Source organism: Mesoplodon bidens (assembly GCF_964165515.1).
Source record: "Mesoplodon bidens genome assembly, chromosome: 18".
In the NCBI taxonomy this organism is placed as follows: Eukaryota; Metazoa; Chordata; class Mammalia; order Artiodactyla; family Ziphiidae; genus Mesoplodon; species Mesoplodon bidens.
Window position 1 is genome coordinate 25,217,313 of NC_138175.1, and position 25,837 is coordinate 25,243,149.

The window sequence follows — 25,837 nt, forward strand, 5'->3', positions numbered from 1 at the left end:
ACATTCCTTAATTGAATACTCCAGATAAGATAGCATTAGAAAAAGAAAAAAAAAAAGAAAAACTAAAAGAAATCAAATATAAAAATTGTCTTATGGGAGGGGAAGTAGAGAGTCTTAGATTACTGTAGAATATGTGAAAGCAAAGTGAAACAGTGTGCAAATCTAGCACCTGTTTCTGCTTTTTTCCCCCAGCCCTCTCTTTTGCATTAATAAAACCCTTGCTCTACTCCACAGATTTACATGTAAGTGAATGTCTTAAGGCTCACTATTTCCCTGCTGAGATGTCTGTGTGCCTTCTTTAAGCTTACTGAAAAACAAACAAACAATTTTTGTATTACAATGTGTCCATTTATCTTTCAGGCCCAATATTTATTTGTTTTGCTTTTGCTTTTAATTATCTTCCTTTAAGTTGTCATATATATAATTTAAAAAATACTATATACCAGGGAATTCCCTGATGGTCCTGTGGTTAGGACTCCGAGCTTCCACTGTAGGGGGCCCAGTTGTATCCCTGGTCAGGGAACTAACATCTCTCAAGCTTTGCAGCACAGCCAAAAAAAAAAAAAAAATTACTACACACCAGGGGTATATACCACTCTATGCTGTCCAGAGGTCCCCTCTGAAGTTGTGTTCCCACTGCAGCAGTTTTGATTTCAGGAGCTTATTATAACATAACCTGATGAAGTGTTGCAGAGCCAACTTTGGAAATACATTTTCTGGTGTTTTATCTTGCTTATTTGTGCTTCTCTAGGTACTAGCATAATTTCTTGTGTTGAAATTATATGAAGGGTCTTTGACTCAGCAACATTGGCAGAAGCCAGAGGGAGGGAACATGGATACTTTTGCACTGGGTATAATGTTGCTGCCCCCTGTCAAGAGAGGGCATTTACCACTCAGAACCTTTTTTGTCTCTTCTGGAACCATTTTCCAAAAATGTATGTTTGCTTCTGTGTGTATTTAAAAGATAGTTGGGGACCCAGATAACACCACAAGCCTTTAAAATGCAAAACTAAACAAAAATATTACCCCTGTAGGCCTGTCTTTGGGTTACTCAGGTTCCTGAAAAGAATTATTTTAAGTTGTGGGGAGATATTAGGAGGGTGCAATCCCTCAGGACACACTTGGTACATTCTGACTGTACTCACGACTGAAGGACAAACTGCTTGACCATTTCTTTTCTTGCCAACAATGTGAAGCAGGACCCTGAGGTTTACAGATACCATTCTGGTTAAGGAAGGACACCGATAGTAACTAACATTAATCCAGTGCCTGTGACTTGTCAGGCACTGGACTAATTATTCTACATTCCCCATCTAATTACATCCTCTTTTCATCTCTGGGTAGTAGATGTCTGATTTTGGAGGTGAAAAACCTAAGCCATATAGAAATTAAGTAATATGCTGCAGGGTTACACACCTAGTGTCAACATATTAGGATTAGTGAACAATGATGACAATGAAACTTGTCTTTCAAGTATTGACACTGGGTTACAAAATACTGGTGTATAGTGCTTTTTGAATTTCTTTTATTGAGAGTTTGGAAAGAGAACAGATTTTAAAATCATAAAAATAGAAAGGCCCAGTATCAATGTTCTCTATTTCCTGGTATACATATACATATACTATGTATCATTATTACCTGTGGGAAGAGTAAATATAAGATAGGCTTATTGGCGTCTTGATGAATAGCACATCGACACAGTTAAATTATTTCAGGTCATATAAATAACTTTCCCTTAACTATACTGGTGGCCACCAATTATAAGTATGGTGATAGATGAAACAGAATGATACTTGGATGGTGTGTTTGATAGAAAATTTAAATATATTCATGTGTTTAAATATAAAGTAAACAGTATATTACATTTAATGTTATTAAGTGTAATGTGCTTATATTCAGGTTATATATTTTAATTTGGCTCTTGCGGGTTAAAGAAAGGCAGGGCTGTGCTTGTTTTCCTTGAACTTCATTACTGAAAGCTAATGATCATCTATTCTATTTTATTACACCCTGCAGTTTTTTTGAGAAACCCATAATTTCTAAGTAGCACCACTAATTAACTAGATGCTGCTGTTTGCATACAAATAATAGTTACTGTAATTCTGTTCATCTTTACATAAGAAACAGCACATTACAATGATCAATCCCCTTTCAATTTGATAAACTGGTTTTCTAAAACTCCCCAGGTGTAATATATTAAATAAGGCATATAAGAGTTTGTTTTTAAACATGTGTACATGAGTACTGGCCAGGAATTGGGCTTGGGGTATTATGGGGTGTCTAGATGTAATGTCATTTATGCTTGGGTTTTGTATTTTTGAGGGGGGGAAGGTGTACATGAAGATGTAGGGGAGATATGGTAAAAAGACAGCATTCCTAAGGGGTACTTCTAGACCTCATCAACACAGAGTTGGTATTAACTGGCACTATTCTGCCTGCATAAATGCTGTGAGTCTCATGCAAATAAGAAAAAGAGGCTTTTAAAATTCTGATTTCAACTCATGACTTAGAATTTAATGAAAATGTTCAAGTTCAGCACTTTAATCTCACAAATTGGTTTATCACAGCCTAGTGGCCACTTCTTGTTTTATAATAAGCACAACAAAAAATATCTGTGAACACTTAGAAAATTAAACCAAGGGAAGTATATGCAATTCTGAGCTCATTAGAAGCAATTCATATTTTCATCTGTCTCATTAGAGAGGTTTTTATGAACTGAAAAATGTACTTTTGTATGTGTTTTTAAATTTTCAGACCAACTGGTAAGAGCAAAGTTTTCTTATTATTTGCAAACAATATACATATATATATTTAAAGCAAAACTTGAATGAGGAGAAAAGGCAACAAAAAATTCAGAACCGGGAGGGGATGATAGACAAGTATTGAGACAATGTTCAGTGAATCTTTCTGCATTATAACTCAGATTTAATTCCACACTTTGAGGACCCTGTATCTGAAAGAAGCATAACTGGCATTCTGGACAAAAACCATGAGGTCAAAAATTGAGAAAAAAATATTCACATATTTTAGTTAATGCCCATTCTTTTAGTCTAAAATGAATTTTTTTGCCATATCAAATACACTTGGCCTTTGATAGGAGGTATAGAAAGTGTTCTTCTGTGTTTTTTTTACATAAAATCAAGAGTGAATTTCTGTTGTTGCTCATGTTTATGTGTGTGTGTACGTGTGTGTGTGTGTGCGCGCGCGTGTGTGTGTATCAAGCTGGTCAGATGCAAGGCTAACATTATTAAATTTGGGTGTGAATTTAGGAAACATTTCTAAATTATACCTGGTTCTTAGTCATCTTTAGAATGGGCAATATCATCTTTATTGGGGTTATTTTTAGTACTTCTATAATTGATTATAAATTATTATAAGCAGTATAATTTAAGCATGGCTTAAGGATTCACCTTAATAGTCTTTTTTATTTTTTTTTTGCGGTACATGGGCCTCTCACTCCTGTGGCCTCTCCCGTTGCGGAGCACAGGCTCCGGACGCGCAGGCTCAGCGGCCATGGCTCACGGGCCCAGCCACTCCGCGGCACGCGGGACCCTCCCAGACCGGGCCACGAACCCGCGTCCCCTGCATCGGCAGGCGGACCCCCAACCACTGCGCCACCAGGGAAGCCCTAGGATTCACCTTAATATTCTTTATCATGATTTTGTTTGAGCTAGATTATCATTGAAAAAACAGCATTTGATAAAAGAATCTAAATATTTATTGATTTCAAATTCTACCTTGTAAATGGTTGAATTAAGTGTATTGAATCAGGTTCCCCTATTACCTGAGTTGCTGCTGCGCTGTTAATAGTTCTCTTGGGACATTGCAGTGTTTGGGGAGAGGAATCGTAATTCATGTTTGTGCAACCTTAAGAGAAAAGTAAACCGGCTTTAAGTTTACCTTCACTAATTACAACTCGCTTCTTCTTCATTGGGCTGAACTTTTCAGTTATAAGTTGGTTGAGAAAGGAGGTAACAAGGGAAGCATTTCCCATTCCCTAGTTCAGGTCCATATGCTGGACACCATCTGGTTTCTGACCTCACATTAGCCATTTCCCTCTACTCTGGTAACAGTACCTTATTTCTTTTGGGGGATCCACTTCACTCCCATTGTGAGCTGCTGCCAAATTTTATGTTCTTCTCAAATAAGAATTGAGTATGTGACAAAAGTGATAACACTTCATTTTTCTCTCCTAGAAACTTGAATCTAGAGAAGAATTAGCTAAGCCCAGAAGATTTTTTTTTTAATGTCCCTGAATTGTCACAGTTCTGCCATTTACTTTCTGCTACCTGGATTTTTGTAATTACCCTGGTTCCTGTCCAAGTTCTTCAGCCATCCCTTCAATTCTGTGACATGCTCTATACCCTTGTTACAAATTTTTTTTCCGCCAGAAGGAGTTTCTGTTACTTGCATCTCATGATTTCTAACACATGCCAAACATCACTAAATAATAAGAGTACCCATTGAGGTTCGTCATAAGCACAGGATTCTTACCATAAAAGGATTCCAAGCAGTTACTAGCTATCAAACCAAGTTAGCACATGATGTAAAATAAATTAATCATGCCAGGAAAGTTGATAATATCCTTACTTCTAACATGATAAGATGTTAGGAGTATATAGACTAGACCTCAGAATGTGGTGAGAAGAAAACCATGCCCAGGTTGGTAGATAATTACATATATTAATTGTTCTTATCTGTATATATATGTGTACGTACATATATATTATGTTTATACATATATATTATGTTTATAAAAAGAAATTTTTTTAAGTATGCAAACTTCATTGCATACTTTGCAATGAAATATCTCAGAAAACATATTTTATACACAATTGTTGATATGTGAACTTCATTTATCATCTTTCATTCTAAACGACTTTCTGAAGATCCAATTTTGTTGCCTAGATTTAGAAAATCTCAAATGCAGGGTAATGACTACCAATTTTACAAGGTCACTATATATTAGAATACAATTAAAATAGATTACTCATCTTGTTTTACAAATATGTAAATTAATATATATTAATTTTCTCAAAATTAGTTTCTCAAAAAATTTTTATGCATTCTTCAACTTCTATAATCCAGGCATAGAGTATTATATCAAAATGAACAATACAGTCCTCCTGTTTGCAAAGATTCCCACGAATGATATTTTCCCCGTGCCAACAGACAAAATACTAATTGATAAGTGATATAAGACAGTACAGCAGAGGATACTAGACCTTAAGAAAATATCTGACTTACTAAATGCTCTCTCACCTAGGCATAGGACAGTGACATGCAGATATCTGTTGAAAAACGGACCAATGAATCAATGAATAAGGCAATCAATGGGTAAAAGAAAATGATCTTTAAATATCTCATCAACCTTGGCATAAGAAGGAATTTCAGAGCTGGTGTCAGAAAGTTAGAAAAGATGATTCTGAAGGATTTAGATAAAGAATAAGCAGGTGGGAATGAGAAACAATATTTCAGGTAAAATATCATGTCTAAGATTAGAGTTGAGAAACCACAGGATTCTTCTGAGTAAGTATAAATATTTCAGCATGACTGGAGCAAGAATACAGGGGGGAGGTTATTCCTAAGGAGAAAGTTGAGAAGAAAATGTTGAAGAGGTTTATATGTCTTGCTGAAGAATATAGATTTTATCCTGAAGGTCCTACGAGACACTAGATATTTTAAACAGGGGATGGCATTGGTGTATCAGGGCCTCTGCTGCTTGCTAATAACAGCCTTTTTGTGCTTGTGGTGGTTACATTTTGTAATTTCAGAGAACAGTGTTAGCTTTCTGGCTAATTCTCTATATAGGTCCCTGGATGTTGTCCATCTTTACCATTACTCAAATTCCATCTCACTTCTTTGGCCCTAGATTCTTGTCCTTTTAGATTAAGTCTCCTGGATGCATATCTATTCAGCTACTCCTGAAATGGATGAAAAAAGGGTGGAATGGGAGCCAGGTAATCAGCATACAAATTTGCCCAAGAAATATTATACTGCCTCAAACACATAAGAATCTGTTTCTCAGATCCCAACATAAATTAACTTAAATTAACTATCTTGCATTATTGTTTATGAAATAAGTTAATAAACAAATAGGAATGGGTGTCTACTGTGCACCTATCTCTTGACACACACACACACACACACACACACACACACACACACACACATATATATGAGGAACCTGAGGAACTTGTAATATGTGAAGAAAACTTGGGTGTCAGTTGGAAGTCTGCCCAGGATTGAAAGCTTGCTGTTGCTCTAAGATGTCACTTGGGGCCATATCATCAATCTACCCACCTTTCCTGAATGGTTCTGATGCCGATCAGTCTGGTTTCTCTGAGTATTAAAGTAATGGGCTCCTGGCTCTATTTCAGTTCTGTCAAAATAGTTTCTAAGCCTCTCTATTGCCTTCCTACAAGGATTTAATCTACTCCAAGTTCCCTGACACATTATAAGGAGGAAATCTGTTTTCTCTGTCACTTTTTCTTTCTCAGGCTGAGTCTGCACCGGAACATCTTTGCTTTGGATAAGACTGTGCAGACTTGCTATGAAAGCCGGTGTTCTCATTCCTGCTATGAGTTGTCTAACTTAATCGTCTTGTTTCTCCACACTGCTGAGGCTTTCTGCATACTGCTCCCTGTGAAAGGAGGACCTTGTACAACTTATTTTCTCCTCCTCTGCAAAATGTTTGACCCCTCAAGGAGAAGATACCATTTCTCTTGGACCTGCAAAATCACACCTTTTAATGCCCATAATATTCTTGTAATACATTTTATTACAAATGTAATACATTTGTTACTACTATCTTTCTCCTGTTGGACAGTAAACTGATGACAGAACATGCACCTTGGTCGTAGTATTAATAACAATAATAATAACACAAATATCTATGGGCTGCATTCTCTAAGCCAGACACTAGACTAAATGCTTTTGGCATAATCTCCTCACAACAAACTTCAGGTTGTTTTTGTTTGTTTTCAATTCTTTTTTTTTTTGCAGATGGCATAGAGAAGTTTAGGAATGTGTACAAGCTCTTGTGGCCAGTATGTGATAGAGCCTAGACTTGATTTCAGCCCAGCAAATTCCAAAGCCTTCTCTCTTTACCTCTGTGTTCTACTTCTGCTCCTTGACAATAGTGTACATTTGCTAAGCAGCTTTGATTGTCTGAATCAGTCCTAACAGAAACCCATTTAATGCATGAAGAAACAGAGGCTCAAAGTTTAAGCCATTTCACTAAACTCATGCACCAGATAAGCAATGAGAAAAGATCCAGGAGGTTCAAAAACTGTATTCACCTTTAAACACTGACCTGTCTTCCTGTATTCCTTTTCTAATGCAAGACCTATCACAAAGATTGACAAAGGTTAAATATTTGGTAAACTAGTTTTGTTGCTTTTTGTTTGTTTAAAATCCATTTTAGAATAAAAAATAACTCTTTTGAAAAGGGGAAAATTTCCCATTATTTGTACCAAGTACTGTTTTCACAGTCAACAGTTTACACAAAATTAGTAAATAACCATCCTAAGGGTTTTGGGAATTTAACATCTCTGAACCACCTATAGAGGTGGTTTGCTCATATATAAAAAGGAAGTAAGAGTAGAACTCATCTCTTAGATCTGTAAGTGGGATTTTAATTTTTTGTTTGCTTATTTCTGTGTGTGTGTGTGTGTGTTTATGTGTGTGTCTGTGTCTATGAAGCTGAACTTCTTATGGTCCCAAAGCCTTAAGATCATCCACAAATTTCATTTTCCTGGATTACAGTCATGGTGCAGGGAGGGACAAGGAACCAATAGGCCTAATTTGAGTGAATATTGCTTGAAAGGCTGGGAGAGGCATGTTCTCTCCCTTTACATGTTGTCATATCCAAATAGGAAGCCTTGAACCCCTGTAGTCAACACTTCCTGACCAGTCATGGCACTGATACCAGGAAGATCACCAAGATGAGAGATAACTGTGCCTACCTCTAGAATTCCAGTGACAGGTACCAATATATCTCCTTACAGTGTAAGCCTATTGATCTGGGTTTTCTATTACTTGATGCAGAAGGCATCCTAATTGACATGCTTGTGGAGCTGAAATTCATACCCTGGCTCTGACACACACTAGTTCTGGGATTTGGGCTTAATGTCACTGGATCTCAGCAGCTTCTCATCAAGTGGCACTACATTTCTACCTTAATTGGTCTCTTTGAGCATGAGATATAATAACATACATTAAGCACTCATCAAGCAATCTGATGATATGTAACCAATTTGGTTGATACTAATTAAGCTCCTTAACTGCTTATTCTTTTATTTCCTGCCACATGAAAAAATAACAAACCCAACATTATTTGGCATCTACAATGTCTCCAGCACTGGCTTTACACTAGTCAACTTATTTAATCCCAGATACAGACCTATGAGATGAGTTCTGTTCTCAACTCTTTTTTATAGATGAGGAAATGGTGGTTCAGACATGTGAAGTTTCCCAAAGCCCTTTGGATGATTACTTACTCATTCTATGTAAACCGTTGACTATGAAAATAATATTTGGCATAAGAAAAGGGAAATATCTGGAAAATAGTTCATTGGAAAAAAAAGTATTCCAGTGAATATTGCCCTTTCAGAATATATGTAGCCAAAAAAGTTGCATGCTAAAATTATATTCTAATAAAAAATTAAAATTAGCCAATTAAGTTTATTTCCAAGTGAGAGTTGCTATAATGTTATGAGAAGGAGTTTGATGCTGGAGAAAATCCCATACATCTCTTTTACAAGCTAGAAATTTATGGGTAATTCATCTATTCACTCTAGCTTCCATAATCTCCTCTCTAAAATGGGGATAGTAATTAAATTCCAGTTCAACCCTACAACAACCTACCAAAGAGATATTGCATATACAATGTAGAGCAAAGGTCCAGGAGCATCTAAGTGCTCAATAAATGCTAACTATTATTATATTAATTAGCACATGGGTTTAAGCTCCTAGTCACTGCTCTTTCAGCAAGACATATATTTCTGACTATAATCAAAGTAAAATAAACTTGCAGTCATTGATTAAATAATCATTGGCTATACTTTGTTCTTGTAGAAGCTAAGGATTTGGAAAAAAATTTTTACCTAGGGGAAAAAATATTTTATCCATAAAAGAGATAGCAGACTATCTCTTTCATGAAAAAAAAAGAAAAAAAAAGCATGTAAACTATTTTCTCTGAAGAGCACTTTTGAGAAGTCAATTGGATTTATTTTTTCAGCAAATATTTTTATGGCAAAATGCCTTTTACCTTTCAGTTTCCTCAGTAGTAGTGTTGCTGCCAGACTATGTGTTGATCTTTGTTTATTTTTATTGAAAGTATACATCATACACACCATTTTCTAAATGAGGAGCCATCAGAGAATAATAGAAATCTCATAGGTCTTACAGAGCTGCCTCTTACTCAGATACATTGAGACAGTTTGTGTGACTTTCTTTAAAAACACAAAAGTGTTATGCTTGTTGAATCACCTGAGTTTCTCTTACTTACTCCTTTGGGTTTTTTGTGGGTTTTTTTTCATATATCTCTAGTGTTTAAAGAATCTTACTAATCTCTGTATTTTCAGAATCTGCCAGAATTCATGTCACACTGTAGATTCTTAATTAATGCCTAATAGATAGAGTAATAGATAGCATGGGAGACTAGTCCTAAAACAGCCTTCATCAAACCCCATATCATGACTCATAGGGGCCATATAAGGCCTCAAGGCCCCAAAAAGGTCTGCATTGAGCTCTCACTTGGGTTTCACTTGTCCTCTCCTACTGCCAAGCATGGTGTAATCAATTCTTTCCAATTATACAGTCTATTTTGGTGAAAACTTCTTAGAGATGAGTTTTTCAAAAATGTGAAACATGTCTTTCATTGCCCAAAGTAAATACGCAAAAAATAAATTTCTCAGTGTATTTCTGCCATAGCTGATTTATAAACACAGATCATACCATTTGAAGATGAAGACTTTTGTTCAGTGATATCTGTTACATTTGTGGGTGTCATACTCATCCCTTACTAGTGATTTGCTTTGGCTGACTGTAACTAGATGGCTTGACCAGCCTCAATCCTTCTCACCCTGCCCTCCCTGAAAATCCAGGTTTTAATATTCCATATATTAGTGGCTTCTCCTTATGATGAGGATTGCTAAAGGGCTGAGCACTGATAAGGACCTACCATTTTCAAATACAAACTTATCAGCTTTCAGACTCAGTTCCCATCATTGATTCCCTGTCTCAGTCTACCTCTTACAGCATATCATCTCTCACCCAGAAAGGTTTTAAAAACTCCTGTGGTTTCCAGTACCATCTGGAAGCTGATGACTCACATCTTTCTCCTCCTATCCCTCACTTTCTTATCTCCTGAGCAATAAACTCACATATGCATGAAATCCATCTCCAAATTCACTATTTACCAAACAGCAGTCTTCATCAAAAAATGGTCAAGATGGTTAAAAATACACTTTTCATTTTATTTGAAAATAATTCTCAAGGTCACCAACAAATAGCAGAACCATAGGTTTTTGAATGAACCTCTCCCCATTTGATCCTTATGCCCTTTTCACTCAGAGTTCTGTTTATTCTACATCTGAAGTACATTTTAGTGCTATGATTTTTTTTATCCACTCACACACATTATTATGTCCATTCCTTGTAAAAAATCTGTGAAAGATGCATTTTTATTCACTGTGTGCCCAAGCTCCTTAGGCTAGTAAGTGGTAAACTCACAATTTGATTTTAAATCTGGCTAAGACCATAGCTGATATAATCCATTATGCTTCCTTACCACCATTTTTTGATTAAGAAGATGAAATTTTTAAATTTCCAGTTCTATTCCTATATTCTTCTGGCTGGTTTTTAGGGTGATCTGTAATACATCTAATAATTTTTAATTAATAGCTATTTTAAAAGGTAACATAAGGGACTGTGTTGAAATTATCCACTCCCTTACTTGTCTGGAGGTGATTACAGCTTTTCACAAAGAAATTAAAGAGATACATTTCCCCCTCTTAAGTGACCCAGGCACCTCTAAAAGGGAAGCTAGCCTGCTTAACATATTTCAGGGGCTGCTGAATTATTTGTGCTCTACTACAAGGTCGCTATAATTCCTCACTAGCTATCAATTATTTGACAATGGGATGTCATCAATCAGCCTGTAACTTTCATTGCCAAGTACATTCTATTTTTGTATACCCATGAACTCACACATTTAGCAGTGACAGGAAGAAGTCTTTCTCTATAGGATAAGCAATGAATTGTGTGTTTCATCTGAAATACATTATTTTACAACATATTATTCAGAAATATCCTTCGCCACAGACAAAAAAAGACTTTGAAAAAAACTGTAATATATTCCTCCTTAAAAACTGCTTTTTCTATGAAGGTTTGCTACAGAGAGCAGATTGAAAAAAAATACCTCCTATTCTGCCATTTTCTAAAATATGTCTCAGCAAATAGTCATAAATCTGTCAGATATTGCAACCCAGTTTGGTATTATATACTAGGAAAATGAACTCAATAGCAATATAATCTTACTTTCCAATATAACTGAACTCAGGGAAAATATCTCAGGAAGAATGCAGGCATAGAGAGCAAATAAAATCTAAGTACCACAAATATAAAGAAGTTTATGATAGCATATACAACTTTGGATACTGGTGTTTTCCTTTTATTAATTCTAACACAAACCCTCAATCATGTCCTTCTTTTTAATTTGGTTTAGCTTTTTTTTCATAGCTCTGAGAAAAGTGATATTATATTTTATTATCTTTTACTTATTTTTGTTTGTTTAGGCTTATCTTTCCATTTGAAATATTATTGGGGCCTTATTTAGATGTTAGTCTATTTATGCAAACACCATTTTCTCAGAGTTGATGCACTGGTATCCATATCACTGAGATTTATTGATTTCTCTTTCTTGCAAATCAGATAGTGTGTTTCCATTTAACAAATGGGAACTTTATTTGAAAGGTGAACAGAGCTGGCTCAAACTGCTGCTTGAAATGTTTCAGGATTTCAACTCTTTAGCTGCCCTTCTTCAGCGAGAAGAGAGACAATTCAATTTTATTTATTTATTTATGGCTGTGTTGGGTCTTTGTTGCTGTGTGCGGGCTTTCTCTAGTTGTGGCGAGCGGGGGCTACACTTCATTATGGTGTGCGGGCTTCTCACTGCAGTGGTTTCTCTTTTTGTGGAGCACAGGCTCTAGGCACGCAGGCTTCAGCAGTTGTGGTACATGGGCTCAGTAGTTGTGGCGCGCAGGCTCTAGAGTGCAGGCTCGGTAGTTGTGGTGCATGGGCTTAGTTGCTCCACAGCCTGTGGGATCTTCCCGGACTGCGGCTTGAACCCGTGTCCCTTGCAGTGGCAGGTGGATTCTTAACCACTGCGCCACCAGGGAAGTCCGGCCAGTTCAATCTGACAGCTTATCAAACTTCTACAAGAGCAATCTTACTTACTGTAGAGAATATGTGCTGACTTTGAGTTTCTGTCACAAGTCTTTGGTTAAGGATCACCTAAGTGACTGACTACAAATAAATGAAATTGATTGTTCCCTTTTGGAAGAACTCTGCTATTCATTGATACTATAATAACAGCTAGCAAGTATTTATTGAGTAATGTAGAAGTCGGCATGACAGTGAGAACAGAAAATTGAAGGAAAGAGTATAAAATAATCAGAGCCTCAACACTGGCTAAGTTATTTGCTAATTAGTCAGAGAAAAAATAGCTTCTCGGGCTTCCCTGGTGGCGCAGTGGTTGAGAGTCCGCCTGCCGATGCAGGGGACACGGGTTCGTGCCCCTATCCCGGAAGATCCCACATGCCGCGCAGCGGCTGGGCCCGCGAGCCATGGCCGCGGAGCCTGTGTGTCCGGAGCCTGTGCTCCGCAACGGGAGAGGCCACAGCAGTGAGAGGCCCGCGTACAGCAAAAAAAAAAAAAAAAAAAAAAAAATAGCTTCTCATTGATCTAAAATACAGAGTAGTAAACTCTTTAATTTGACTCCCTATGATTTTTATAATCTAGGGACTCATTTGCTTTTCAGTCTCATCATTTCTGACTATTCCACTTTTTCTCCTCCAAATTCTATGTTCCAGTCTGAATAAATTTCTTTCAGTTTTATAAAAAAAAAAAAGTCCAGCTGTCTCTTGGGAGACTGCATACATGTTGTACTCTTTGCATAGCTCATCCTCATTCGTCCATCTATCTCCCACTATGTCCTCCTTCTTGAGAATAGAGATCAAATAAGGTCTCCACGAAGCCTTGATTAGATGCCCTATTTTGACTCCCAGATACTGCACTTCCCTTATCCTGGCCTCAAGGCATTATAATATAATTCCTTGTTTAATTATCTGAGTTTCCTAAAGTCCCAGAATATGGGGAGGGGATACTACAGTCCACCCACAACAATATATGAAACTTTAAGGATTTATTTATTTAAAGACACTGTACTGAGTTGGATATGTATTCCCGAAAATTTGTGTCCTTCCTGGAACCTCGGAATATGATCTTATTTGGAAATAGGGTCATAAAGATATCATTAGTTAAAATGAGGTCCTACTGGAATACAATGGGCCCTTAATCTAACTGGCATCCTTATAAGAAGAGAAACACAAAAACAGACACCCACACAGAGAATGCCATAATACAAGGGAGACAGAGACAGAAGTGATGCTTCTACAAGCTAATGATTGCCGGCAAACACCAGAAGCTAAGAGAAAATCATGGAACAGGTTCTCCCCTAGAGCCTTCAGAGAGAGTATAGTTCTGATTACCCCCTGATTTCAGACTTCCAGCCTCCAGAATTGTGAAAAAATAAATTTCCTTGGTTTTAAGTCATCTAGTTTGTGGTAATTTGTTAAGCAGCCCTAGGAAACTAATAGAGACATGATCCTAGAAAGTAAGTGGAATTCTTACTCCTGACCCTAAATTTAATGTGTCAAAATATTGGCATGGCATATAGTAAAAATAGAAGGATCATTTGGCCATAAAATCAGAAGGGATAAGGTCAAATATTATTGTTTGTTACCTCTGTTCTTTACTTTTATTTTATTTATTTATTTTTTTGCGGTACGCGGGCCTCTCACTGTTTTGGCCTCTCCCGTTGCGGAGCACAGGTTCTGGACGCGCAGGCTCAGCGGCCATGGCTCACGGGCCCAGCCGCTCCGCAGCATGTGCGATCTTCCCAGACCGGGGCATGAACCTGTGTCCTCTGCACTGGCAGGCGGACTCTCAACCACTGCTCCACCAGGGAAGCCCTGTTCTTTACATTTTTATCTTTATACTAATTCAAAAATTCATATATAATGGTTACCATTTGCACTGTCTTCTTATGATGTTTATTGGATCCAAAGCAAAAAATATTCTTTCCAAGATGGAGAATTTGGTTAAATAATTTAAATAGAAGATTAAACACTACCTTTTCCTGCTAAACTCCAGCTATTGTCTATTTTAACATTAACTGCCTTCCTTTAACAAGTGCCAAATGCCACAAGTATTTTCAATGGCATAAGGATTCTTAAAATTAGAAAAGTAAAAAGGACAAAAATCAACCTTATTTATTTTTCTAAATTCTAAGCACTTGCTAGTATCTTGACATATTTTCTTCCCCATATGCAGTGGAAGGAGAAAGTAAGAGAATTAAAGTTTCATTAACCCCTCCTTTAGACTTATGAAGATGTTTCATGTGTAAGAACATGATAATGGTATTGGAAAATCAAAACTTCTTTCTATATGTTCACATTTCCTAAGAAAGGAACTTACTGAGATATTCAGTTTTAAATTAAGAAACTTACATTTAATCCTGATCACCCTCCCTTAAAAGATAACAAATCTAGGTGTAGGGGGTGAGGGGTATGTGGGTATCTCTACTTTCCACTCAATTTTTCTATAAATCCCTAAACCTGCTCAAAAAATAAATAAACTCTTAATTAATCTTTTCAAAGAGTAATGGATCTCAGGATATCCAGGCCCCAATTCGGAGCAGTTAAATCATATCTTCTTGGAGTGGGGCCCAAGAATCAGTAAAATTCAATAAGAATTAATTTAAAGCTATGCAGCTTATTCTTTTGTGCAGCTATGTTGAGGAACCCTATTATCAATCATCCTTCCAGGACAGTATGAAAAGGTTACAAGTGTGAAAAACTTGAAGCTATGGAATGCATTTTGTGTTTGTCTTCACATAACATATACCTGATACACCACATGCATAGTATCTGGTTTACAAATGATATGTTTAGCAAATGAATGGATACATGTGCATGTGTTCTTGATTTAATGGACATCACTATGGACACTTATCCTTCCTTGGAAATAATTTATCTTATTATCATGCTTTAGTAGGTGGAAGAAGTCTTGCTCTAGGGTGAGATTTTCAATAGGTGATAAGCTTGATGTAAAGTCTTACCTTCACTTGACTGAGGAGGCTTTGGTTAGAACCCCCCCCCCCAACCTCCCCCAAAATCTTCTTTTTCAGAGTGGTTACTTTGGAATAATTAAATTGTATGGCTTCCTTGAGAAGCAGACCTTACTAACTCTCTGTTGCATGAGTGACTAGATGAGAACTAATGTAGATTTTAGAAAGATGGAAACAATATTTACATGGCTTGCTAATGATATGGCTGTCTACCAGACAAACACAGACATTCTACTGGGAAAAGAATATTAAACTAATAAGAAAGTTTGCTTAAAAATATAACATTTTACATATTAAAATGAACAGATTATATAATAATGAGATTTCACTCAGACATATAAAATATGACAACCTCAAAAGACAAGCTTAGTAATAAGCTTAATTAAAATTAATGATCTGGTTCTAAAAAATAAAATAAGACTTTATGGAGCAATATAAAAGGTCAATTATTAACTGAAGAGACATTGTATGATTCTAAAAGCGAACAATGTATTATAAATGTGCCAATTCTTCCCAGATTAATCTAAAAAATTGATACATTCCTCTAGTAAATGACATTGTGAATTTTTTTGAGTATTTTCAAAGTGATTTAAAAGTTCATCTGAAAAATAAAATGGACACAAGTAACTAATTTTTAAAAATATAACTACTAAGGGCTTCCCTGGTGGCGCAGTAGTTGAGAGTCCGCCTGCCAATGCAGGGGACACGGGTTCGTGCCCCGGTCCAGGAAGATCCCACATTCCGTGGAGCGGCTGGGCCCGTGAGCCATGGCCGCTGAGCCTGCGCATCCAGAGCCTGTGCTCCGCAACGGGGGAGGCCAAAACAGTGAGAGGCCCGCGTACCGCAAAAAAAAAAAAAAAAAAAAAATATATATATATATATATATATATATATATATATATAACTACTAAGATTACCTGCCTTAATAATTAGTCCTATTTTTTAACTTTTACATACTTAGTCCTAAGAAATTAGAAATTTTTAAATTGAATTCCCACAGACACATGAAGTCTGCAGGCCAAATCAGACTATTAAAATAAAATCTCATTTATTCTGTTGTTATTATCTTTATTTTTCTTATGTGTGTATATATTCCACAAATTCTGTTGAATGCCTAGGAAAGCACTTGTACAGAAAAGCTAATACAGAGACTATGATGTTCAGAGACAAAAGAGGCCATAAACTATGTCAAGTTGTACAAACTGAGTTTATGGATATGGGAGTGGTTAACTGTGATGTGGTTCTTTTCTGTTCTCTTCAGCAAATGTATAAGAAATTTTGAAAAATTTTGGAGAAGAAATACTGCAAAGGGCACTGGACTAGAAACCAATGGCTTTGAATTTTCTCCCAACTACTGCCACTTACTTTGTCTTTCTGGCCTCAATCTTTCTACCTATAACCATAAGTTCACATGTGTTTACAATCCTCTTGCATGATGTATTTTGCCTCCTTCAAAGCTGGATTGCATTATAAGTCAGATAGAATGACATTAACATTTAGACATTTAATTGTAGGATAACCACCTGTTTGAATTAAACTCAAAGTTCCTACAAAATCAAAGCATGAAACATACAGTAGTCTGTATGCATGTTATATCTTTTTCCTCCTTCTAAAAACCAAAGAACCAGTTAAGTATCATTGGAAAGAAAATAACAGTGTAATTTATACTGAAAAAAAATCTAAATTACCAAAGTTGTAATTCATTATTGATCTCTCTGGGCATTTTTACAACTGGCTATAGAAGGAAAATTGCCAGTGACAGCAGCAAGATAGTCACAATATATATGTGTGAATATAGGACCCAGCCATTCTTCAAGTCAAGAAGAATTCAAATGCAATTGATTTTTTTCTGATTGGAATTTGGGGATAAATTACCACCCTCAACATCATGATACATAGCTGAAGAAAACTGACCTTAACATTCCCAGTCACACCTGACATCAAAAACAATAATAGAAAATAAAAATCTTTGGAATTATCCCTTTCCTTTTCTTTATATACATAAAATATTTTCTAAAATATTACTTGTAATGGTGGCATAGTATTCTATCATATGTTATACCTATAATTTATATGTATACTATCTTTTATGGTCTTCTTAATTCCCTGCTAGTCTTCTAGAACACTTTTAATTCCGTGCTATTTCCCACAAAAAAATTTTTTTAAAAAGGGAAAAAGAAGGTCTTGTAGAGAAACACTAGTGCACCTGCAGAGTAGTTTCTTAAAATACATTTCTAAGCAACAAAATTGATTAAAAATATTACATTCTTTAAGAATAAAATCCCGGGCTTCCCTGGTGGCGCAGTGGTTGAGAGTCCACCTGCCGATGCAGGGGACACGGGTTCGTGCCCCAGTCAGGGAGGATCCCACATGCCGTGGAGCAGCTGGGCCTGTGAGCCATGGCCACTGAGCCTGCGCATCTGGAGCCTGTGCTCCGCAACGGGAGAGGCCCGTGTACCACAGAAAAAAAAAAAAAAAAAAAAGAATAAAATCCCTCCACACTCTGTCAATGGAGAGTTCTGCCTTTTTTAAATGAAAAGTTTAATAAGCCATCAGGGGTTTAAATCTTCCTGGAAACAAAGAAACATGGAAAGGAAAGTCAAGTTATGTTTCCATTTGCATATAGGAACTGAGTCACTGCCACATTGCCATAGGTCAAGTAAGAATTGGGAAAGAAGTATGGAAAAACTGATACAAAGGTCTTGTTCCTGGAAGATTTGGGAAGAATTTAAGAATGGGAGAAGTCAGGGGAAACATCCAATTGGAGGATTTTTGTTAAGTGACTACTTTGTAAAGCCCGTCCTTCAGTTCCTCATGAAATGTGCAGTAAACTTGAGATTCCTCATTAGTGTTGTAGAGCTGGATTTACTTTTGGTGGATGAGAAGAGGAGAGTCTTTCTCGATGGCTCCAACGAGCATCCAGCAATGTCCTATTATACCCGTAACTGAAATTAGGTCTCAAATCTGTCTCCTCTGCTTAATTTTATATTTCACCATTTTAGTTCTACTTCTTTTTATTACTTGCCTGGATAACTGGCTCCCTCTCTCCCTTTCTCTCTCTCTCTCTTCAAACTTAAATTTAGAATGTAATGTGTATTTCTAAATATTTTTTACAGGTGACACCAAATTAACTTTGGTTGAAAATTGCCATTTATAATCCTACCAAAGTTTTGTAAAATTATTTCCCTTCACCTATTTGAATAATGGACAATATCATCTAAAAATTTTTAAAGAGCCATTTAATAATCTCCACCCTCCTCTAGATATCTCTGAATATATGTACTAGAGAAATTCAGGACTTTACATGTTGTCTTTTTAACTGCATTTGTTCTGTTTTTAACTATTTGGTTGTCTTTATTTTGCTATTGGGATGTTCATCTTGTCTTTATTGACTTAAAAGAACTTTTTATACATGAAGTTCATTAATATCATTTTGTCATTATATATACATACATAGACACATCTACACAAATATTTTAAATAATTATCAACTTTTTCCATATGCTTTCTGATTTTGGTGTCTTGTTCAGCAAACCTCTGTTGTACCATGATTATATAAACATTTACCTATTATTTCTAATATTGTTAGACTTCATTTTTATTTTAAAGTATTTAATCCATACTGACACTCTTTGTATATTGTGTGAAACAACATTCTATACTCCTTTCAAATGATTAGTGAATTTCCCTAAACCATTTATTGGTCTCTTACTCAAATGTTCAAAGTGCTGAAATATCATCTTTATCATATTGCACACTCTATTATTTTCCAAGAGTCTGTTTCTTTTTCCCTCTGCCAATACCACACTACTTTACCAACGATAGCCATGTTTTCAGTTTCAAATGCTGGTGGCAAGCTCCTAATGAACTGTATATTCCATTGTTTTTTCTACATTGATTTTAGAATACCCCGAATCCCATTTAAAATTTTGGTTACATTATTTAAGGTTATAGATAATTCCCTTTTTCCCCAAAATTATTTCAGGTTTCTGTAGTTTCCTATATAGAAACAAGAGATTTCTCTATTTATCCATAGCTTTTCTGATGTCAAGCTGAAAAAACCTCTTAACTAAGCTGTTGTTTTCTATTCAACTTCCAGAGTGAGCTTTCAAGCACAAATCCTGTCATGTACTTTCCCAGCTTAGAACTTTTCATTGGTTCTCCAATGAAGATAGGGTATAATTTGATCTCTAGATCATGGACGCAGGACATGGCTTTATTTCTCCATCTGATTCACCCAGTAAGTGACTTAGTAGAGCTGGCTTCAACAACAGATATGCCTAGAAAGCACACATTCCTTATTACTGAGCAACACTGTTTTCAGAAAAATTCACAGTCCTCTTGTGCTGGCGTCCATTCTTTGAGGTGGTAGATGACCATGGTTTTTGACATGATGAGTGTATTGTAATGCTTTCCCATTTCATAGAGTGACTGACAAAGCAAAGGTTAAGCCAGGTGCACTTCAGTGGGTTGCTTAAAATGACAGTTTCTCATTCACATAGCAGTAGACAGCATATGTCAATATGTCAACTAAAATGGTTATTTTTTCTTTGTATTGCTTTCTTTTCTTTTCTTTCCTATTTAGGCAAAACTAAAGCAAGTAGGGTGCCTTTCTTTAGGAAAAGGGTATAGGAAATTATGTTGAGTTTTGAATATCTTTCTTATTTCTTGGAAAGAGAAAGTCAGTAGAAAAGAACAGGATGAGACAGAAGCTCTTGCCTTGACCTGGTGGTTCTGGAAGGTTGCTATTTATATAAATAATAACAAAAAATGTGTTGCCAAGAGCTATAACCTTGGCGTGCCAAGTGTCTTGGGACGCATTTGGCACGACCCAGTAGTGAGGGCATGCTATCATCTCCTCTTGGGAATTCATCATGGTCTGCACAGGGATCTGGGCCAGTAAATAGATAAGCATCATCTATCAGAGTGTGCAGGACCATCATTTAATTGTGACCCTGTGTAATAGCAAACAATGTTGACAGTAATTAACTGAACAGACTTGGGCTTTCTCTCTAACCTGCTGTTGAAAGAGAATGGAATCCAACTTTGAACAGAGCAAATCTAGAATGTTTGGGGACAGTTTAAAGGAGAGGACTCTCAAGAGAAGTAAACTGAATTTCCTTCTTATAAGTCATTAGGGGTTCAACTTAATGGAAAAGTAAGAGTTGTGACATTATGCCATGAATATATGGAACAATTAACGTATATTATTAGCAATCGTTTAAATAAAATGCACATATTGAATATCTGCTATTAAATCAAATTCAATATTTTTGTCTACCAATTAGTGGATTTCTATCATCCTCTTTGATTGCTGAGGAACTGGTGACTCAGGTAAGTCAGGGATCAAATGGACAGTGTAAGTAAACAGAGTCACTGTGAAGCCAAAGCTTCAGTTCTCTGTACTGTAACTGTTTACCTTGATCTTCTTACTTTACCTTAAACTCCTAATTGTCAGATACCAAAATGAATCCTCATTTATAATGCCCACAACTTTTATCACATTACCTAGCATTTAATAAATGGAAGTTATTATTATCACTAAGCGCTTCTTCTGTAGCCACCTTGCTCTTGTTATTTTATTTCATCCTCATAGAAAAAAGTATTTGGTATATTTACTTTAATACTATAAATCAAGATACCATGAATTCAATCTAAAAGTTACGTGCTCTTGCTTGGATAGCTGAATACAAACACAAAGCTCATGTTTATCCTGCCATGCTGTGATGCCTCCCAACTACCAGATCAGTAAATATTTTTTGAACTTTTTAAGAATAAAGGGGCCATGGCAATGGAGAAGTAGCAATAAGGAACCTCATCTTTGAAAGAGTGTTTTAAAATTGCAGCTTATTCTCTTTTAATTTATTTTTTAAACTTTTGTATGTGTTGCCTCTGTTTTGAGGCAATGAAAGTTAAACATAAAGGCAAAGGAACTCACAAATTCATTATAAACCTAACATGTGCCAGTGACTAAACCTGGGCTACCATTTTGGGGGGTAATTATCCTCATATAAATGCATAGCTTCAAACTGACAGAAGACAAGTGCCCAAAGTGACACAGCTCTTCAATACCAAATGCAGTATTCAAATTCAAAATTAACTGACTCCTAAGCCAGCATCCTTTTAACTTTCCCATTGGTGCTGTGGTAACATCAGGAAAAGCTTATTACTGTTGCAAATGTTCTTACTTGTTTCTCCCCTTGCAAAGTGAAATCACCCTCTGTTGCAAAGTAGTCCAAAGAGAGAAATGGAGGAATGATACTATCACTGAGCAACTGACTGCCCCATCAACAGGAAGTTTGTTTACATTGAATGTTTTATAGTTGACATCCACCTGCCACAGGGAAGCCCCACATTAATAAAGAAATAAAGATCTGTTACTTGCCTGGAGGCTTAAGTGGTTAATATAAAAGTAATTATTTTATGGAGAAAGAAATGTTCTATTCAACCAGTTCATCAAATTTATATATCTAAAGGATACATTGTGTTGGCACCCAAGGGCAAAGTAAAGTGGTTCTGTAAAAGAGTAAAAATGCCACTGCAATTTTTAAAAGATAAATCAAGCAAATAGTTCTACTACCTATTAAATTTTAGGACTGCTTTTCAAATTGGAGGATATTTCAGAATACCTAAGATAATATTGCAGAGAGGGTAGCATAACCATCGTGCCCTTCTATTCTATTTACCAGCATTAGAGTCTCCCACTGTCAGAAAGTCACTGGTTCAACAAAGAGTTTTCAAACAAAGCAAGTCTGAGTACCTCAGCACTGAAAGTCAACCAGAACCTAAAATATTAATTCAGATGCTGCAAACTGGAAGATCAAGGATGCCCAAATATGTGTTTTATCAACATACTTTGTTCACCTACTCAGTGTTGGCATATTCAATACTTTAAAAATGAATTTTTTACCCAAAGAGTTTTTAAAAACCAAGATTTCATAATATGAATTTTAATTGCCAACTTATTTTTTCTACTTTTTCAAATCTATCCCCAAATCCAGAGTCTGCCAACGGGGGAGAAGGCTAAGAATAGCATGATATATTTTTTTGTTTTCTTTTTCTTTCCATCTTTTTTTGTTGTTGTTAAACTGTTTTTTCACCTTTTTTTTCTCTTCAACCCCCTTTTCCTATTTCTACTTTCAAGCAGCTGAATACTTCTAGGCTACAGCTGAGATATGGAGAAGGCATTAAAACATCCCTACATGAGCAGATATAATTAATATTGGAAACTTAATTTGGCAAATATTCAAACACTGGTTTTCTTTAAGGTAAATTATTTTGGGGGGTTCTTAGTATTCCCCTAGCCCCTGTGTAGAACCCCAACTGCAGTTCCTTAGACGGCTCCTCATTAATCCCACATATAGATGTTTGGTTACCTTGCTTTTCATCTTGGTCTGGGTCCATTTCAAGATGAATCAGTCTGGCTCATACAAAACCCACTACAGTGAAGCAAGGTTTGTAGTGGAGTTCACTCTCAATGGACCCCATCTTTGTACTACTACTACTACTACTACTACTACTACTACTACTACTACTACTACTACTACTATGACTTAGTGTTTTATCTTCTCTCCTTTAGCATATTTTCACAGATATTTGAGATGGCATAACTTGCCTCCCAATTCCAGCTCTCTAGGTAATTCTCAGAAGACCCCCTCACTTGACCTGGAGGAGAACATACTGATTATTTTCCCCAATGAAATATTCTCTTTAATCTCTATCTTTCATTAGTATAAGTAATAGTGTCTAATATTTACTGAGTGATTTTTCTATATTAGGCATTGTTTTAATTAAGCATACCACATAAAAGGACTCAATTTAATATTAAGAATAATCTTATTAACTAGGTATGGCTATTATACCCATTCTATAAATATGAAAACTGAGGCTTTGTAAATCTGAGTAAATTAATGAAGGCTACTGAATTAATAAAGTTGCCAAGTGGACTATATATAAAATAGATAATAAGGACCTACTGTATAGAACAGTGAACTCTACTCAATACTCTGTAATGGCCTATATGGAAAAAGAATCTAAAACAGAGTGGATATATGTACATGTATAAATGATTCACTTTGCTGTACACCTGAAACTAACACAGCTTCGTAAATCAACTATACTCCAATAATTTTTTTAAAAAAATAGGTAATAACTACAGAAAAAAAGACAAAAAATAAAGTAAGTAGCCAAGGGGGTGATGGAATCTATAGCTATCTAATCTCAAGGTTTTACTCATCATCACTTTACTGCACTGTTTCTTGCCTCTCAGCACTCATTGGTGATCATCTTGTAATTGCAATTGTTTTATACTCTAGGAAATACAACTAACACATAGTGAGATCCTACTTTTAAAAAATGTTCTGCTAAGAGCATTTAGGTTTATTTCATTTGATCAGCATAAAATGAGACTAAATGTTATTATTATTCCCAGTTTATAGCTGAAAAACTATGGCTCAGAGCGCTGCAACAGCTTGCTAATGCTAAGAGTTAGATGGTGGGTCTAAGGCTTGGAGCCTGGCATTGTGATTGCACAGTTCTTCAGAACTATTCTAGGCTGTCTCCCTCTAGAATGCCGAGAATTCACTAACTTAAGACAGTAGATACAACTAAGTCTTCTATAATACCTAAGAAAATTTAAGAGTCTTTTAAGATGTAGTGAATATATCAGTTTTTATTTCAAGCTTTAGTTCAATTATATGAGCCCTAGTTATATAAGAAATGGAGATCTTTATTGGACTACTGAGGGCAAGGAGAAAAGTATGTATCAGTGCATCATCTATCTATATATATATGTATATCTACATGATTAAATGGTTTAATAAGTTTTATAATAATTATTATTGTAGCACATGGCATTATCCTATTTCACATGACAAAACATTATGCTGGAATGTTTTATGTTATTGCAGCTAAGTCTTCCAGAACAATAGGACACCATGTTAGTGGGCGAATTAGAATTGCATTAATTGTTCAGCGAATGCCTACGTCTTGCATAGTAACTGATACTACGTAAGCTAGACATAGTCTCGTTGCTGCCCTAGTAATCTTGAAAAGTATAGGTCTAATACACAATATGCCCTTGTGGCAGATGCTGCTGGCTGCCCACTTAACAGTCGTTTCCCTCCTTATTTCTTGCCAACAGAAATTGATGTGAATCAGACACCAATTAGAAAAACATTCTAAGAAGGTAGGTATGAATCATGATTGGTATAACACGGCAACCTTAGTCTCCTGTACTCTTTCTCGCAGATAGTTTTGGCTTAACGATACAGTTTGGGTCAATATAAGGTAGGTAATATCTTCTATGGGGATTTCTGAAACAGATTTTACTTTAAGCTTGACCAAAAAACACATGCACGAGAAAAGACCACTTATGAAGCCTCTTCTCCTTTCTTCCTGTTTGAATGTATTTATCTGAGGACGTGGTGTTGTAGGTGAGGCAGCATCCTTGTGGTTCCTAAGGAAAGAACCTAAGTATGACAGTCACAACTGAGCATGGCTCAGTAACATGATAGCTGGACCCACGTCTTTGATAGCAACATTAAGCCACTATACGAATTTGGATTCACCTGACTCCTTGGTTTATGGTAAATTCGCTGTCTTTGTGGATTCATTCATTGTTTTCCTAGTATGCTATTACTTGTAGATGAACACTGTAACTGGCACGCCCACCCTAACTGTGGAAAGCAAAACGATAGCCCCTTAAGATGCCTCAGTCCTAATCCCTAGAACCTATGAAACTGTTACTTTGCATGGCAGAACCTATGAAACTCTTCCTCTGTAACGTAACTAAGGTCAAGGACATTGAGATGGGAGAGTATCTTAGATGGTCCAAGTGAGCCCAACCTACTCAAGAATCCTTAAAAGCACAAAAATCTTCCACAGGCTATAATCAGAGGGAGATATGATTAAAGAAGTAAGGTCAGAGAGATGCTGGCTTTGAAGATGAAGGTGTCCAGAAGCTAAGGAGTATAGAGAACCTTTCGAAGCAGGAAAAAGCAAGGAAACAGTCTTTCCCTTAGAGAATACAAAAAAGAGAACAGACCTGCTGCCCCCTTGATTTTAGCCTGATAAAACTCACTGGGTTTTGGGCTTCTGACCTACAGAACTATAAGATATTACATTTGTGTTGTTTCAAGCCACCAAGTATGTAGTGCCTAATGGAACAGAGATAGGCTCTCATTCTAATTTAATTGTTTCTTTGTTTTCTTTTTTAAAAATATTATTTTCTGTTTTGATTTTTGTGTGTTTATTCTTAATTATTTTGTCTTTCAACTTTCACTTCTAATGTCAGAATATTTGCTGCTAGTCATTTATCTCCCTTGCTAATTGAATGTCAACTTACTTTTATGTTGCTGTCTGTAAAATAAGAATAAACAGGCTCTGAGAGAGGCTGGAAGTTCTTATAGGAATAAAATGCAT